Raw genomic sequence first — 16502 nt, forward strand, 5'->3', positions numbered from 1 at the left:
TGGTCCCCTGTTGTGGCCCGCTCCGGCCACTTGCCGCCTGCCGCTAATGCGACTGCTCGGCGCCAACCCACCTCCTCCTCCAGCTCCGCCTTCCTAACTCTTCCTTCCTCCAGGGCGAGGGCTTGAAGCCGCCCAGGCCCAGTAGGGGCCACGCGGCCAAGCGCACGCGCGCCTGCCCCACTTTCGTCGGCCACGCGCGCGGGAGGAAGGAAGTGGGGCAGGCGTGCGCGCGCCGCTGCGCCCCTACTGAGGCCTAGCCTGGCATTCAAAGCCCTCGCCCTGGAGGGCGCCTGCAGGCTTCCGAGCAGGAGAGAAGGGTCTCTCCTCCAAGGGAGACCTCTCTCCCTGCCTTGGGGCTTGCCCCGCTGGCCAGGCAGGCTTCAGGGCAGGGAGAGAAGGGTCTCTCCTCCAAGGAGAGACCCTTCTCTCCCTGCCTTGCAGCTCTCCCTCTTCTTTCTCCTCCTCCTCTTCTTCTGCCCTCTCCTCCTCCTCTTCCTCCCCTTCTTCTTTCCTCCCTCCTCTTCTTTCCACCTCATCCTCCCCTCTTCCTAGGTTGCTATAACCCAGCGGCGGGGCGGGAATTTCCCGCTTTTGGACCGTCTGCCCGGTCCACGGTACGGTTTGCCCCCCGCCCCCGGGTTTGCCCCCACCCCCGGGCTTTGTTATTGCGCCCTATGGCGGCGCCTTTGGCCGCTCTTGTGGCCGCCACCACCATGTGCAGCCATCACTGTGTGGCCTGCTGTGGCTGCTCCTCTGGCCGCTGCCGCCGCCGCCGCCGCCGCAGCGGTCGGCTCCGCAAAGACGGGCCTGCTCCTGTCGAGCACCGCGCCTCGCACGCCCCCACACTCACATTTAATCTCTCCCAGGCGCGCTGGAGGGCCACCTACTATTGGCTTGCAAGCTGGGCCTGGCTGGCCAATAGCGGAACAGCCCGCCCCCTGCTTCAGTAGTCTATGACTGCTGGCAGGGGCGGGGCTGTTACCAGCTCTCTGCCCCCATGGCCACCCGGGTTAAAGAGGAGGAGCTCTCCTCTGTTTATTCTGGGCCGGCAAAGGACTGGAGCGGAGGGCAGCCCCAGCTGCAACAAAAGCGGCAGCAGCAGCAGCCAGAGCAGCAAAAGGGAAAGGAGAGGACCAAAGGTAGGCCTCTCTGGGCCGGGGTGTGTGTGTTTTGGCTTCCAGCTGTGTGAGTGTGAGTGAGTTTGCAAAGGGACCTTCCACGTTTATTTATTATTATGAGTTATCTATCTTCATATCCAAGTCCTAGCTGTGTGTGAGTGTGAGTCCGTTTGCAAGGGACCACCATTCCCAGAATTCACATCGATTCATCAAGACAGTTAAAGTGGTCTCAAACCAGATTATTTCTCCAGTGTAGATGCAGCCAAGCCTTTTGCTCTCTTATGCTTGAGATTTCAAAGCCAGCCCTGGCACCACAACAAACTACAAATCCCAGGATTCCATGGATGGAGTGGAGTGATGAGAGTGAAAACAGTGGGGAAGCAGACTCAGTGTGCTTAATGAGTTTTAACATGGTGCACTCTTGCCTAAGAGTTCCCAGGCCCCAGTGGGGCCTAGAGTCCAAAGGCCTCGGTGGGGCTTGAAAATTTTTTTAAACAAAGTCCACATTTTTAAACTTGTCCTACTTCCCGGTTTGATGGGTTCCGGGATGGCAACCCTACCTTCCTCCCCTTTTCTTCCTCTCTACTTCTCTTCTTCCTCCTCCTCCTTTCCCCTCTTCCTCCTCTACCAATAAGGATGACTTGGTTAATGAAGTGCACAGTGGTGGGATACTTAGGTGTGGAAGTGACCATGTTCTCCTGGAGTTTGTTATACAGTGATGGAAAGGAGAAGCCAGGCATAGTCAGACAACGCATTCTAGACTTCGGAGAGCGGATTTCATAAACTTAGAGAAAACTGGTGGTGATCCCATGGGCAGACGAAACGAGAAGGGAGTTCAAGATGGATGGGAGTTTCTAAAAAAGGAGATACTGAAGCACCAAATAAAACAGTTCAGTGAGAAGAAAAAAAATGGGAGGTGTTGCAAGAACCCAGGAGGATGACCAAGGAACTTCAGCTCAGCTAAATTGAAAAGGAACATGTATAAGAAATGGAAAAGGGGAAATCACACAAGAGGAATTCAAACAAATAGCTAGCATGTGTAGAGATAGGTCAGAAAAAAAAGTAAAGAGGCGAATGAACTCAGGCTTGCTAGAGAGGTTAAGAACAACAAAACAAAGGGCTTTTTTGGAATGTCCGCAGCAAAAGGAAGAAGAAGGAAAACAGTAGGGTCACTGCGTGCAAAGATGGCAAAAATGCTAACAGAGGACAGAGAAAGGCAGAATACTCAACACTTCTTGCCTCGTCTTCTCAAAAAGGCAAAGGGTGCTAACCGAGGAAATGGAGCAGAGGACACGAAATAGGGGATCCAGCACAAAAATAGTAAAGAGATCAGTAGAAACCTGTTTAACCTAAATGAATTTAAGTCTCCAGACCCCGATGAGCGACATCCAAGGGTATAAAAAAACTGGCAAAATGTATCAAAGCCATTGGCAATCATCTTGAAAAACTCCGGAAAACAGAGAGATCCCAGCAACTGGCGGAGGGCAAACGTTGTCCCCATCTTCAACAAAGGGAAAAAAGGGATCCCAACAATTATCGTCCAGTTAGTCTGACATCAGTAACTAGGAAAGATTCTGGAGCAGATCATAAAACAGAGAATCTGTGAACATCTAGAGCCAATGCCATAATCACAAAAAAGTCAACATGGTTTCAGAGAAAACAAGCATGCCAGACAAATCTAATCTTTCTTTGATAAAATTACCAGCTTGGTAGGATGAAGGGAATGCTGTGGATAGTATACTTGATTCCGTAAGGCCTTTGACAAGTTCCCCATGACATTCTTGCAAACAAGCTTGTAAAATGTGGGCTAGCACAAGGCAACGTTAATGGATTTGTAACTGGTTGACGGACGAACCCAAAGGGTGCTCAACAATGGCACCTTTTTCATCCTGGAGAGAAGTGACCAGTGGGGTCCCACAGGCTCTGTCCTGGGCCCAGTACTGTTCAACCCATCTTTATCAATGACTGGAGGAAAAAAAAAATTAGGGGGAATACTTATCAAATTTGCAGATGGACACCAAATAGGAGGAATTGCTAATACTCCAGAGGACAGGATCAACATTCAAAATGACCTGAATAGACTAGAAAGCTGGGCCACAGCAAAACAAATGAAACTTCAACAGGAGAGAAATGTAAGGTACTGACCACCTAGGGCGAAAAAATGCAATGCAACGATATAGGTGGGGGACACCTGGCTAAAGGAGACAACATGTGAAAGGGATCTAGGAGTCCAGTAGACCACAAGTTGAACATGAGTCAACGTGCGATGCGGCAGCCAACAAGGCTAATGCGATTTTAGGCTGCATCAATAGAAGTATAGTGTCTGATCCAGGAAGTAATATGGCCACTCTATCTGCTCTGGTCAGGCCCCACCTAGAATATTGTGTCCCGTTCTGGGCGCCACAATTAGAAAGGACATTGAGAAACTGGAGTGGTCCAAAGGAGGCGACTAAAATGGTGAAAGGTCTAGAAACCCATCCCTAGGAGACGACTTAGGGAGCTGGGGATGTTTAGCCTGGAGACGAAAGAAGGTTAAGAGGTGATATGATAGCCCTGTTTAAAATTTGAAGGGATGTCATATTGAGGAGGGAGCAAGCTTGTTTTCTGCTGCTCCAGAGACTCAGGACCCAAGAAGCAAGGATGCAAACTGCAGGAAAAAGAGATTCCACCTCAACATTAGGAGGAACTTCCTGACAGTAAGGGCTTTTCGACAGTGGAACAACAAACTCCCTCGGAGTGTAGTGGAGTCTCCTTCCTTGGAGTCTTCAAGCAGAGGCTGGATGGCCATCTGTCGGGGATGCTTTGATTTGGATTTCCTGCATGGCAGGGGTTGGACTGGATGGCCCCTGTGGTCTCTTCCAACTCTATGATTCTCTGATTCTATGATTCTTCTCTTCTGCTTCTTCCACTCTCCTCCTCTTCTGGTTTGTTTTGACCAGAAAGGGAAGCACATTTCTGCCATCTGTCTAGGAATAATGCCAAATGTCCTCCATTTTTTCATGCCTAAGAATCATGCATTTATATGATTAAAAAAAACACATCATTTTTTGCGTGTCCTCCATTAAAAAAAAATGTATCCTCCATTTGAAAATTTTGTCCTACGTTTATCCTACATTTTCCCAGTTCGAGGGGTCCTGACTTATGGCAACCCTAGCTGCAGCAGCAACAAGGGTATTTTGGTTACGCATCTCTGCATCTTTTCCAACTCTACAACCCTTGAAGTTGCAAGTACCCAGTCTATCAAACCCAAGTTTGTTCCTATTGATGTCCACAACATTGGCTTAAAGTGTGGACTACGACCTTAAAGTAGAAGCTAACCTGTAAACTATAGGCCTCAAAACAGATGATGATTTTGTTCTTTGATTCTTTGAACACAGGGTTCTGTTTATTTGTTTTAAGAATAAAGAGAGTTGCATAGGCCTACTGACAAGTATATCCATCCTTTGAAGGACATCTTCTGTACAATACAGCCCATCATGGTCATGGAAGATGATTCAGAAGGACTTTGTTGCAACTTGCAGTGAAGCCTGTAGTAAAAGACAAGGATGGAATGCAAGTAATACTATACAGCCATAACTCAGAATACATCTCCACTGCAGAAATAATTCAGTTGGACTCAATGTTCAATGCTATGGAATTCTGGGAATTGTAGTTTTGTGAGACATTTAGCCTTGTCTGTCAGAGAGTTCTGGTGCCACAACAAACTGCAATTCCCAGAATTCCATATATCATTGAGCCATGACAGTTAAAGTGGTGTCAAACTGGATTGTGTCTACAGTGTAGCTGCAGCCTCAGTTAACAAAATCTCTGACAGTAATGCTCCTTGTTTCAAAATCTTTTAAAATCTATCCAGCTCCTGCTTTTATTTCTCTTGCTCTGTTTAGATGCAGGATTTTTTAAGCAGCATTAGCATTGGAAGGATGATGAAGGAGGGCTGAAGAAATGTAGACTTTCAGTGTCAGTTTGCAGCTTGCAGCAGTGTATCATACAGTACAGTATAAAAAGATGGAGCTGGAAAGACTGAGATATTACATCAGCTGGCCCTGTAGTAGGCAAGGTAAACAGCAGATGCCTCCAAAATCCTTTTACTGAGAATGTGTGAACAGCAAACACAGAGAAAATAAGATAGCAGATAAGCCCACCTCACCAGTTCTCCCAGCTTTCCATGTTATTTCTGCCTCTAATCCTTTATTTTCTGTTAAAGAAACAACAGCTAAGTACACACCTGTTTCCTTAACTGAGGTATACCTGTATCTCCTTTTGTCACTTTTACATATCTTACCATCTGATTGCATTAGGTTACTAATGAATACACACACATACACATACAGACTGCTCTCCACTCAAACACAGCTACTTTTACCCATTTGTGATATAAAAGAAAAACACAGCACTAACCACTGCTGGCCACTTGAGGGCGAGGTTAACCTGTCCTAGTGACAAGATGAATGTCCCAGGAACATAGATGAAGGTTAGACAGCTGCTAGAAGTCCATTTCCCTTATCCACAGACCTCCCTTTTGCTTGAAGTTTTGCTTTGCTTTGCTTTTTAAAAGTAACTTGTCTCCATTATGTGTGATGTGCCTGGAAAGTAACCAGTGACCACTGCTACTGCAGCGATAAAAAACTAATTCAAACTTGAAAAATATTGTCCAGACCTCTACTGTTATTTATCACTTTTGTCCCCAGTGGTGGTGCTTGCCATCCATGGATGCTCAAATCCAAGGCTGGCAAGTCCACGCATAAAGAGGGCCCACTGTACAGTCTGAAGAACATCCCTGTAGAATTTAAAGATACTGTAATGTGAAAAATATATTTGCACTGCTAAGACTAATTGACAGGGTGCCAGAAGAATTCTGGACTGAAGCCATGGAGACAGCGGTATCACTGGCCAGGGTGTCACCTGGTGCAAGAAGGGGCTTCCAGGGGGCTGGGGCCAAAATGATGTGGGACTAAGAAGTAAAGTTGCTATGTTTTAGAAAGAGATAGGGCTGTTTGGTGGAGTTAGGCCAAATTGGCCTTTTTTCGAGGAGCACAGAATTGGGGTATGGTCCATATGCAGTCTGTGGGTCACCTTCTCTCCACCCCTGCTCTATAGAGTGCTCCAGGGAAGTGGTATCATTAATTATTCCAGGAGGATTCCCAGAGTGGTTATAGTCTTTTGAAGAAGTAAAAGATGACTTGAGGAGGAAGTTGTTTAACAAAGATCAAGGAAAGTCAGTTTGCTTGGAGCAGAGGCAGTAGAACATCACAGCAAGTTCCAAGCAGGCCTTGAGGGTGGGGGGGGGGGGCATGTGAAATGTTTTTAAAATCATACAATACCGTCTTGTAATCTTACATTATTAATGGTGCATAACATAACAGGTTATACCCACTGGGGTAAAAACATTAATTATAACAACTGCTCAAAGGGTGGAACAACATGAAATAGAAAAATCTCCCCATTCCAGTCAATGTGTGTGTGTGTGTATGCATGTGTCTGTGTGTTCATGTGTAATGTTCATCACTATAATTTACTTGATAGGAACTATGAAGGAATCATGTCAAAAGTATTATAAATTAGGAAGAAATTCAGTTTCTTGAAAAGAACTGAAAACGTGTGGAGAACTTTAGAATGCCTGTTATGAGAAAGAAATCTATTCCTCCACTTGATATCTGCCAAAAGAGCAAGACATTCTAGAATTCTAGGCTGAAATTCAGTATTGTAGCTATGGATTTGTAATCTAGAGTTATTTATTTTTATTTCAAGGATTTACACGCTGTCTTTCTCCCACAGTGGGATTCAAGGTGGGTTACAGTAATTAAAAAAAATAAAGCTAAAAGTTACAAATCCATAACTGATTTGTATTCACAAAGACAACACTATTGCCATAACTGTAAAGCTCCCTCAATCCTACTTTATTAGCTACCAGACATTTTGGGTGATAGAGGTCTGTTCTGTCAACTGAGGTACAACACACTGACATGTCCATAATTTTCCATAAGTGATCTCTGGTGAGACATTCAGAAGCATGATCCCTGTTGCAATTCTTCCTTGTATCAGAGATTGTTGGTGGGAGGGGGATGGAAACATTAGCATGCCATACCCTGATTGACAGAACAGATCTCCATCACTTTCAGTGGCTGGTCGCCTTTAAGGTAGGATGGGGTGGGACAGGCAAAGGGATGCTACATAGTTAAGTAAGTAGTTCTTTGGGGGGTTGCCTACATGATAAATATACTCCTCATTCCAGCTGAATAAAATGCAATCCAGCCACATGTGATTTACAAGAGTTTTGGCTTTTTGCTTGGAGTGCCCCCCCCAAAACTCCTTTAACTTGGTAGAAAAGGGTTTTGTGGCTTTTATCGGTGTATGTGCAGACATCTACTGAAATGCACATTACTGCATGTGTGGCCATCTGTCTGCTTCACATGGAATTGGATGGCTATGCATTTTTGGCGGAGGGAGGGTGAATAGATGCAAATTTATGCAGGAAAGTGAAGACAACCATGAATTCAAATGTGCGAAAATGTGCAGCAATGTGTAGACTAGCCCCTGGTTAAGTATATCAAAAGTATACTTAACTGAGCAGCTGGTGTAGGATCTTGGACCTAATTTTTACCCAGGCCTATGTCCTATTACATTATTTCCTGTGAAAGTATGATATTGTCCTTATTCTTTCCAAGAAGTGTCAAAGTACTAGCAGACTGTAAAAATTTAAAATTGCTCAATAAAAAGATACACATATTAATCTGTGTCACAAGTCAGCAGAACCTGTTCTACAATTACATTCTGAGACACAGACAGGGATTTCCTACTCCGCACCTTCCCTTACTAATTATATGTACAGTTGTATCTATTAACTGGTGGTGTTTATGAGATAAATAAACATTTGGCACTCTGGGCCAATGAAAGCACCTTATATATATATATATATATATATATATATGCAAAAATGTTGAGGGGAAAAATCTAACACTTTCTATTTTTCCATGTTAACACACTTTGTTTTGTGGTACTGATCATAATTCATTGTTGATTTTGATGATAATCGGAATCAAGTAGCTGCTTTAAGAAAAGAGCGAAGATAATTTGCTATTTAATATTTAATACAAATCCATCTGTGTTTTTCTTTCCCACATGCTCTGCTGAGACATGGGTTTTCCTTTGTTGAATATGAATTAAATTGTGTGAAGGCAATTTTAATAATCGTAATCATAATAAAAAATTCAGTTGTGGTTCATTTACACTGCATGCTCAGTGAGGTCACCATTATTTTACCCTAGGGAAAGTTTGTGAAAGTGAAATCCATAATCTTTGTAAATTACAGTACAACATTTGAAACATGAATATCAGCTGACAAGAGCCCAAGGAAAAATTATTTTATGTGGAATAATAATACCAGTCCAGTTCATTAGAGATTCGAGGTTCTGAAAGTTCTGGAGTTTAAGTTTTTGAAATTATAGTTTCATACAGGGTATTTTTGCATTAACAAACAGGTTAAAAACTGAAGAAACAATTATGTCATGGATGAACAAGGTGTCTCTTCAACTAGTTTCCACAGTGCCAAACGTCTACAGTCACTCCTCTTAATGTGCAGATCTGAGATCCAAGCTCTTGAATATATGTAGAGGGACGACCTCCGTTATTTGCAATGGTGCGCATACATGGGGGTGCACTCCATTCAAGCCTATGGGGCTTGAATAAGCGCGAACCTCTGTTTTACGGACACTGCCCCCCCATGAAAACAGAGGGCCAACTGTAGGTATTAATTGCTGTCAAGTCAACATTAACTTATAGCAACCCTATGAGTGAGAGACCTTCAAGTCATGCTATTATCAGGACCCCTGCTCATGTCTTGCAAACTCAGGGCTCTGGCTTTCTTGAGTCTATCCACTCATAATGGGGTCATCATTTGTGTTCTGTTAAAGAGAGTCTCATGAGGGGAGACCCATCCCGGGATCTTTCTGTAAAAAAGTTGTTTCACTTTTAACCAAAATGTAAGAATGGCATTTTGAACAAAGTGGTGTCTAAAGTCTCTATTAATTTTGTCTTTGTCGTACCACAGGTACGCGTGCCAACCGTAGTGAATATTGAAACCCTCCAAAGCAAGTAACTTTTCATCTGTCAAGCTTATCCATTCTTTTACCCATATCAAGGTGTTAGATATATAGTATGTCTCGAAGTCAGGTAAATTACATCCACTGTTAATGTTTGCTTCAATCAGGGTTTTCCATTTCACCCGCGGCTTCTTTCCTGCCCATACAAACTTACTTATCTCTTTATTCCATTCTTCTATTATTTTCAAATTCGAAATTGTAGGAATGTTTATAAATAAGTAATTGAGTTTCGGTAGTACAGCCATTTTAACTGCGGTGATTCTTCCTGAAAATAACAAGTTTAAATTAGACCACTTCAGAAGATCCTGCTTGATTTTTTTTTCCATATGGATTTATAATTATTTTTAAAAAGTTCAGTATTTCTGCTAGTGATCCAAATACTTAAATATTTAGTCTTTTCCACAACTTTACAGCCTGTACGATCTTGCATTTCCTTTTCTTCAGAGAGGGGTATATTTTTCGTTATAATTACAGATTTCTGTGCATTAATTCTAAATCCTGAAGATACACCAAAACTGTTGATTATATCTATCACTTTGTGTATACACTTTACTGGATTTTCCAACAAGACAACAAGATCGTCAGCTTATGCTTTAAGTCTGAATCAGTGCAGTAGTGTGGTAGAGGGAGATGGCTGAGATATGAAGATCTAATAGTAAAAAATGACAGAAACAACTATAGTTTGAAAAAGACTGAAGATATAACACCCATGGAGGTCAAAAAAGATTCGTTCTTATACTATCAATTGACAAACAGATTTAAAATAGACGTAGAGATGGAAATTGAGAATACGGAATTGGATAACATATTATTAAAAGGCAAAAAGAAATTAACTATATAAAATCTTGTTACATAGAAAGGTGGAACAGGATGTTGTGAAGGACTCCATGATCTAATGGGCTAGAGACTTTGGTAGAACCGTGGATCTGGAAAGCTGGCACTATACCAGGGAAAAAACATTAAAATTCACCGCCTGTCAAAACCTTCATGAAAACTTTTTAAAAATGGAATTTCGGTGCCATTTAACGCCAGCAAAAATTGCGAAAATGCACAAAGGAAAGAGTAATCAATGCTGGAAGTGTTTAAAAGCCAAAGGAACTTGGTTCCATGTCTGGTGGGAATGCCCAAGGATAAAGAAATATTGGAAACAAATTCACTCTGTAATAACGAAAATCCTTGGAATTAAAGTTGAACAAATCCCTGAAATATCCCTTCTAAATATGACAAACAAGCTTCCAAGGAAAATTGAAGCTACTCACTGGCACCAAATTCTGTATATTATAACTGCTGGAAGATTAATTCTGGCAAAACACTGGAAATCAGCCGAAATCCCATCGATCGATGAGTGGCTACTAAAATTTCATGATATGATGGAAATGGACCATTTAACAAGTATTCTCCATGGAAAAGATGAGAGAAAGATTGAAAAAGAATGGGAGACCGTAAAGATTTTTTGTGGGCAACGCTGGAAAGAGATGTGAAGCAACATAGAGATAAATCTAAATATATAAAAACTACTTAACGATAAGAAGGATAGGGAGAAATAAAGTATCAAAAAGCAATAAAATACTGGAGTTATTTAGAAACAGTGCATATGTAAGATAACAAGGTAAAGTGCTGTAATAACCAAACAAGATGCATGTTATACTTGGCAAGTACATTTGTTTTTATTTATTAAGTTATGACTGAAAATCTTGGAAATTATAATATCTGATTGATGGATTATTGTTGAAGATACAGTGAACTTGTTGGAATGTAGTTGTATATGGATATATAATAAAATGTATATAAAAAATGAAAAAAAATAATAGGGTTGTCATCCTTCTACATCCTACTTCCTTCTACCTTACAAAGCATCATTATCCTTTCTAATGAGTCATGTCTTCTCAGGATAAGTCCAAAGTATGACAGTCTGAGCTCATCTCGGCTTGTACAGGCTTGATTACACTTTTGTTGTTGTGTGCCTTCAAGGCGTTCCCAATTTATGGTGAATCTGAGGTGAACCAATCATGGGGCTTTCTCAGTAAGATTTGTTCAGAGGAGGTTTGTCATTGCCTTCCCCTGAGGATGAGAGCATATGACTAGCCCAAGATCACCCACTGGTTTCCTTGCCACGCTGGGACTTGAACACTGGTCTCTAGAGTAACAGTCCATTACTTGCTCTAGGACCCATTTATTTGTCTTTTTTGCAGCCCAGGGTATCTGTAAAACTTTCCTCCTATCACACATTTCAAATTAGTTGATTTTCTTCCTGCCAGTTTTCTTCACTTTCCAGCTTTCACAATGATATATAGAAATTGGAAATATGATGGCAGGAACAATCCTGACTTTGGTATTCAATTATATACCTTTATCCTTGAAGATCTTGCCTAGTTCCTTCATGACTGCCCTGACTAATCTTAATCTTCTTCTAATTGGAGGCATCCAATTAGAGTCAATCCAAAAGCCTGACAGACAAAATATAAGGGCTATTGGCTGATAGGCTCGTGTATGCTGGGAAGGGGAAAAGAAGTGAATTCACCAAGGGGAATGTGTGGCTGGTTATGCTGATGTCACCTCACTGTGTTTGCGAGTGTTTGGCCTTAACAGGGTTGCTTGGGGTCACTGTGGACCCAAAAAATGCAAGGTGAGGCCGATTTTTTTCATCAGTTTAGACATGCCCTAAATGGAATTTACAGTGGCATTGATTTGCAATCTAGCTATTGATTAAATATGTCTATTTCTGGTTGGGACTAGCCAATGAGTTTAATCCTCTGTGCTTAAAGTCTTCCATTCATTTCAAAGGAGGGAACCAGTAAATGAAAATCACTTTGTGCAACAAATATACATCACTTTGCTGATTTTTGTAAACCAACATAGCCTATATGCTATTAAGACATTTTGCAGCCTGAGGAAGAACTGTTCCTCAATTCAAGGAGCACAGTACACAAAACTGGCCACATTGTTTTGGCTTGCATGGCAGAAAATCCCATATTCTCACAAAACTCACAAATATCCAACACACATCCCTAACTTTTATTATATCTTATCTGGTATGTCTTCCACCTGTAAATTGAATAGTACCCCTCCCAAACCTTTAGCCTTTTCAGGCAGAAAAGATACTTTAGCTGCCTGATAATGTGTGTTGTCCTTTTCTGCATTGTTCCCAGCAATACGGCCTCTTTTTATAGATACGTACATAAAGGTGGTGGCTAGAACTGCATATCATATACCACATGTGACCACACCATGGATTTGTATAAGAGCCTTACAGTACAGTACCATGATTTTAAATGTTTAAAATTGTTTTCAGTTTTTTTTAAAAAAAATCGTAGCATGGAATTCTCTTTTCCAAGAGGTATCTTTATTTATGTTCTTTCTAGGCACAATAGTTATCTCTTACATTGAAAATAGAAGGGAGGGGGGGAAGCATCGGCAAGAGAAGAAGGAGATAAAGCAGGATTTGGATATGGCTTTTTGTGGAGGGAATAAGAAAACCAGGAGTATTCTGCTGATGAGGCAGAACTGAGGTCAGTGGAGTTTATTCCCAGGTAATTATGCACAGGATTGCAGTCTCACTTATCCTAACAGATTGGGCATTGTATTATGTACAGGATCCATCTGACGGGTGGAGCTGAATGTTTATGTATGTATTTATTATCATGATGAGGTCTTGCACGCCCACATTTACCACTTTGCCACTAAGCAGAGCTGACAATATTACAATCTACTGTGAAAGTAAAATGTGGGAACAAGCAGGCTTGGATTTCAATATTTTAGGAATGTGCCTTAGGATGTAATCCGGTTTCTGCTCAAATCAATTGCAGCATTTGTATGCATTATAATGGTTCAAGTTTAGTCATTTTTTTTGGTCTGAGGTACTGACAAAATATCCAGGAGGCAATTTCAGTAAACAGATACACGGGATTAAATACAAATTACAGATACCAAGACTCCCTCTTTTAGGATTAAAAAAGAGCAAATGCAAGCAGAGAAAGTAAATTTGTTAACAGTATCAAAGTGCTCAAGTCAGAATAATGAAGGAAATAGGCCAGAGACTAAAAGTGCTCAGAAGAAGGCAAACTGTGAGGCCCATGAGCCCTTATTAGTGGGCTTTGTATAGATTAAGATATTGTGGTGTCTTGTTTAGTAATGTTTAGAGACATTTCCTTACTTGGGACAGATTTAGAAAGTACTACTTATAGGCATGTTCTAACTCACATGGACTGCTAGAACAGAAGAAAGATGGAGATCCTGATACATTATGGCAGTTTTGCACAGTCCTCATTCTGTTGCTTATATTTATGGAATCCTAAACATTACACATACCAACATTTGGGGCAAATTGGTTTAGCATCTGGAGGCTGTCAAGATACAATTGGGCCTGGGTTCTCACCAGACCCAGACAACATAGCCAATGGTCAGGCATGTGGGGAATGTAGTCAAACACCTCTAAAGAGCTACAGTCCCCAGCTCTACTCTAAACCATAATTTTCATCCCTTCCTGAGTGTGTATGTGTGTGTGGGAGCAGAGAACTAGGATATCAAGGGCCCACTGTATTTCTTTCTGAATCACACATGCATGGAAAATACTATCATTTTCTATAATGTGGAGCTCCTCCTTCCCCACCTCCATCCATCTTGTTTTGCCTAGAGGTGGTGCTATCCTGGTTTTCTACTGGCCAAAATTCACACAAGACCTCATTTGAACCCAATAAGGAATCCTAACACAGCAGAGAGAGACAGCTTTGCGCCATGAGTCTGGCAATCGCTTGATGGATTTCACAAAGAAATACTTTCAAACAAACAGCTGCTTGTGTGTGAATATAATGGTATATAGTAGTGGTTTGAGTATTGTATTATGACACTGGAGACCAGGGATTGAATCCCCAGTTAGCCATGGAAATACACTGGGTGACCTTGGGTGAGTCACATTCTTTCTGCCTCAGAGGAAGGCAGAGACAAATCCCTTCTGAACAAATCTTGCCAAGAAAACCCCATGACAGTTTTGCTTTAGGGTTGCCATAAGCTGGAAATGACCAGAAGGCTACTCTGGATGACTAATTCCAATAACAGAAGCATTGCTCTTCTGAACTGCAGTATGTTTTTCTGACATTAGAACATGTAGTCCTTTTATTTGCAAGATGTCATTGATTTTCCATTGGTTTGCAAGAGCAAGCCCTCCATGCACTCATTAATATCTCAGGAGGATAACACTTCCTGCTATTTGCTTCTAGCTATTTATTCACTGGGATTAGGTATGAGGCAGAACTTTCATTAAGTAAACCTACCAGCTCAGTCATAGAATCATCTCCATGGCCTGGGGGTGGGGGAGACTTTCAGACCTCCAGATATATTAGACTTTGGCCTGTTACAGACAGCCAAAATAAAGCTGCTTCGAGTCACTTTGGAGGTATGGTATTTCAATGATGCATGAGTCTTAAGAGTCTGGAAGCTTCACCAAAGCTGCATTCCAGTCCTTAGGAGTGGAGCGTGGCTTTGGTGCGGCCTTTGGACTCTTAGGAAATACCATAACTCCAAAGTGACTCGAAGCAGCTTTATTTTGGCTGTCTGTAACAGGCCTTTGATTGCCAGATGACCCAAGCAGCATAGGAGACTATGAAAGTTGTCGTACAAAATATATAGAGGAATCATTTGACTAACAAACACATTTTAAAGGGGAAAAATACCTTTGTTGTTTCTGGGTGCTCTTCACTCGGAAGCAGCTACCTCCCTGAAAAACTAGAGAGGGGACACATTATTGCATCCAGTTGCCAAGATGGTAACTATGATGGCATGACAGTGGCCCTCCAGAACTCAGGAGCAGCCAAAGGTCAGTCTGTGTGTCACTGCAGGCTCTGGCACATGCTCACACTGATGTACACCCTGATGTTCCTCAACCTTCATTTTAACAGTCACTTGGGGTCTACTTGCATACACACTAATATACTGTATATTTTATTCAGTTGACATTGAAAGCTATGGTTAATATGATTTAACAACAACAATAAAAGAACGTTTAAAAATAGGGCATTCTGGAATAGTGAGGGGGAACAGGGAGAAGAGGAGACATGGACATGGACACCACATGACTGTTCAGTCCTGGAAATGCCACAAGAGAAACATATCGCACCTGAAAACGAACGCTATCCCACCATGATTGAGACCATACTGAATGGTTTCCCCCCCCCCCCCATCAATGGCAAGGTGCACTCTAATAACAGTTTGAGGACAAGGCAACAACGAGACAGAGATAGTGTTGTGTGATAGATATAGTCAAATGTGCTATTTGCCACATAAAAGCTGTGTGTGATAAAGTCTTAAGCCCTAAGTGGTCTCCTCAAACAGCAGTGGGGGGGGGAGTTGAGAACAATCAAGTGGTGAACCACTATCAGTGGTAAGGATGAAATACTTTATGTATGCTCAGACGCACTCCATTATTACTTCACTGGCTCCAGATTTGGACAAGTGTTGTCATCCCAAATTGATATTTGAGCTAGTGGCCAAACCATACATGATGTGAGAAATCTATGAATGGAATCCTCCACAGTTCAAAACAGAACAACAGCAATGGGGGATGCAGGGGCAGCTAACTCTTTCTCCAAACCCATTTTTTTCCTGATAGAAACCATAGATTCCTGAAACTATTTGCCTTATGTAGGAAAATGTGCATCTCCCTCTACCACTCTACTGCACTGATCCAAAGCATAAACACAATAATTAAATAAAAATAGGTACTCATAATCATAGAACATATATCTCATTTAGGTTAGCTCTAAGCCATGAGTATATTTATATCCAGGCATGAATACAGAATTAACTTATTTATTTATTTATTTATTTATTTAGGTATTTATATCCCGCCCTTCAGCCCTAATGTCTCTTAGGGAGGCTTACAATTATTATTTTTTACCAGACAGTTCCCTGCCCTCAGGCTTACAATCTAAAAGACACGAAACAAAAGGAGATGGGAATGATGGAGGGAAAGAGGATGAAGTCCAGTGGTTCTTCTCTCCCTCTGAGGCCTGGACCAAGGCAGATGGTTTGGAGAGAGGGCTCTTCCTTCTTCCAGGCTAGTCCTTATCCCCCACTGGCCATTCTGGGCCAGAGATTCTGGGATCTGCTGTCCCAAAGAGTAACTTTTCTAAACTCCTGCCAGCCAAGACATTTTGTCACCTGAGTCAGAGTAGCAAACAGCATCTTCAGCTGAGTTATTTTAGCAGAGAGGGAAGAAAACCCTCAAATACTAGGCACCATCTTTAGCAGAACTGCAATAATAACACGTTATACAACAAATAATTGTGTG

General features: G+C 42.0%; 1 long non-coding RNA gene across 1 annotated transcript in view; it reads left to right on the plus strand.

Moving 5' to 3' along the window:
• The first annotated feature begins 1109 nt into the window (after positions 1-1109).
• LOC121927280 overlaps positions 1110-16502 on the plus strand; it is a 65802-nt gene continuing 50409 nt past the window's right edge. The window contains exon 1 of the long non-coding RNA XR_006103167.1: positions 1110-1139. This is a non-coding gene — a long non-coding RNA (uncharacterized LOC121927280). The remainder of the gene's footprint in view (positions 1140-16502) is intronic.

The sequence above is a fragment of the Sceloporus undulatus genome, chromosome 3 (genome assembly GCF_019175285.1).
Source record: "Sceloporus undulatus isolate JIND9_A2432 ecotype Alabama chromosome 3, SceUnd_v1.1, whole genome shotgun sequence".
Taxonomy (NCBI): domain Eukaryota; kingdom Metazoa; phylum Chordata; class Lepidosauria; order Squamata; family Phrynosomatidae; genus Sceloporus; species Sceloporus undulatus.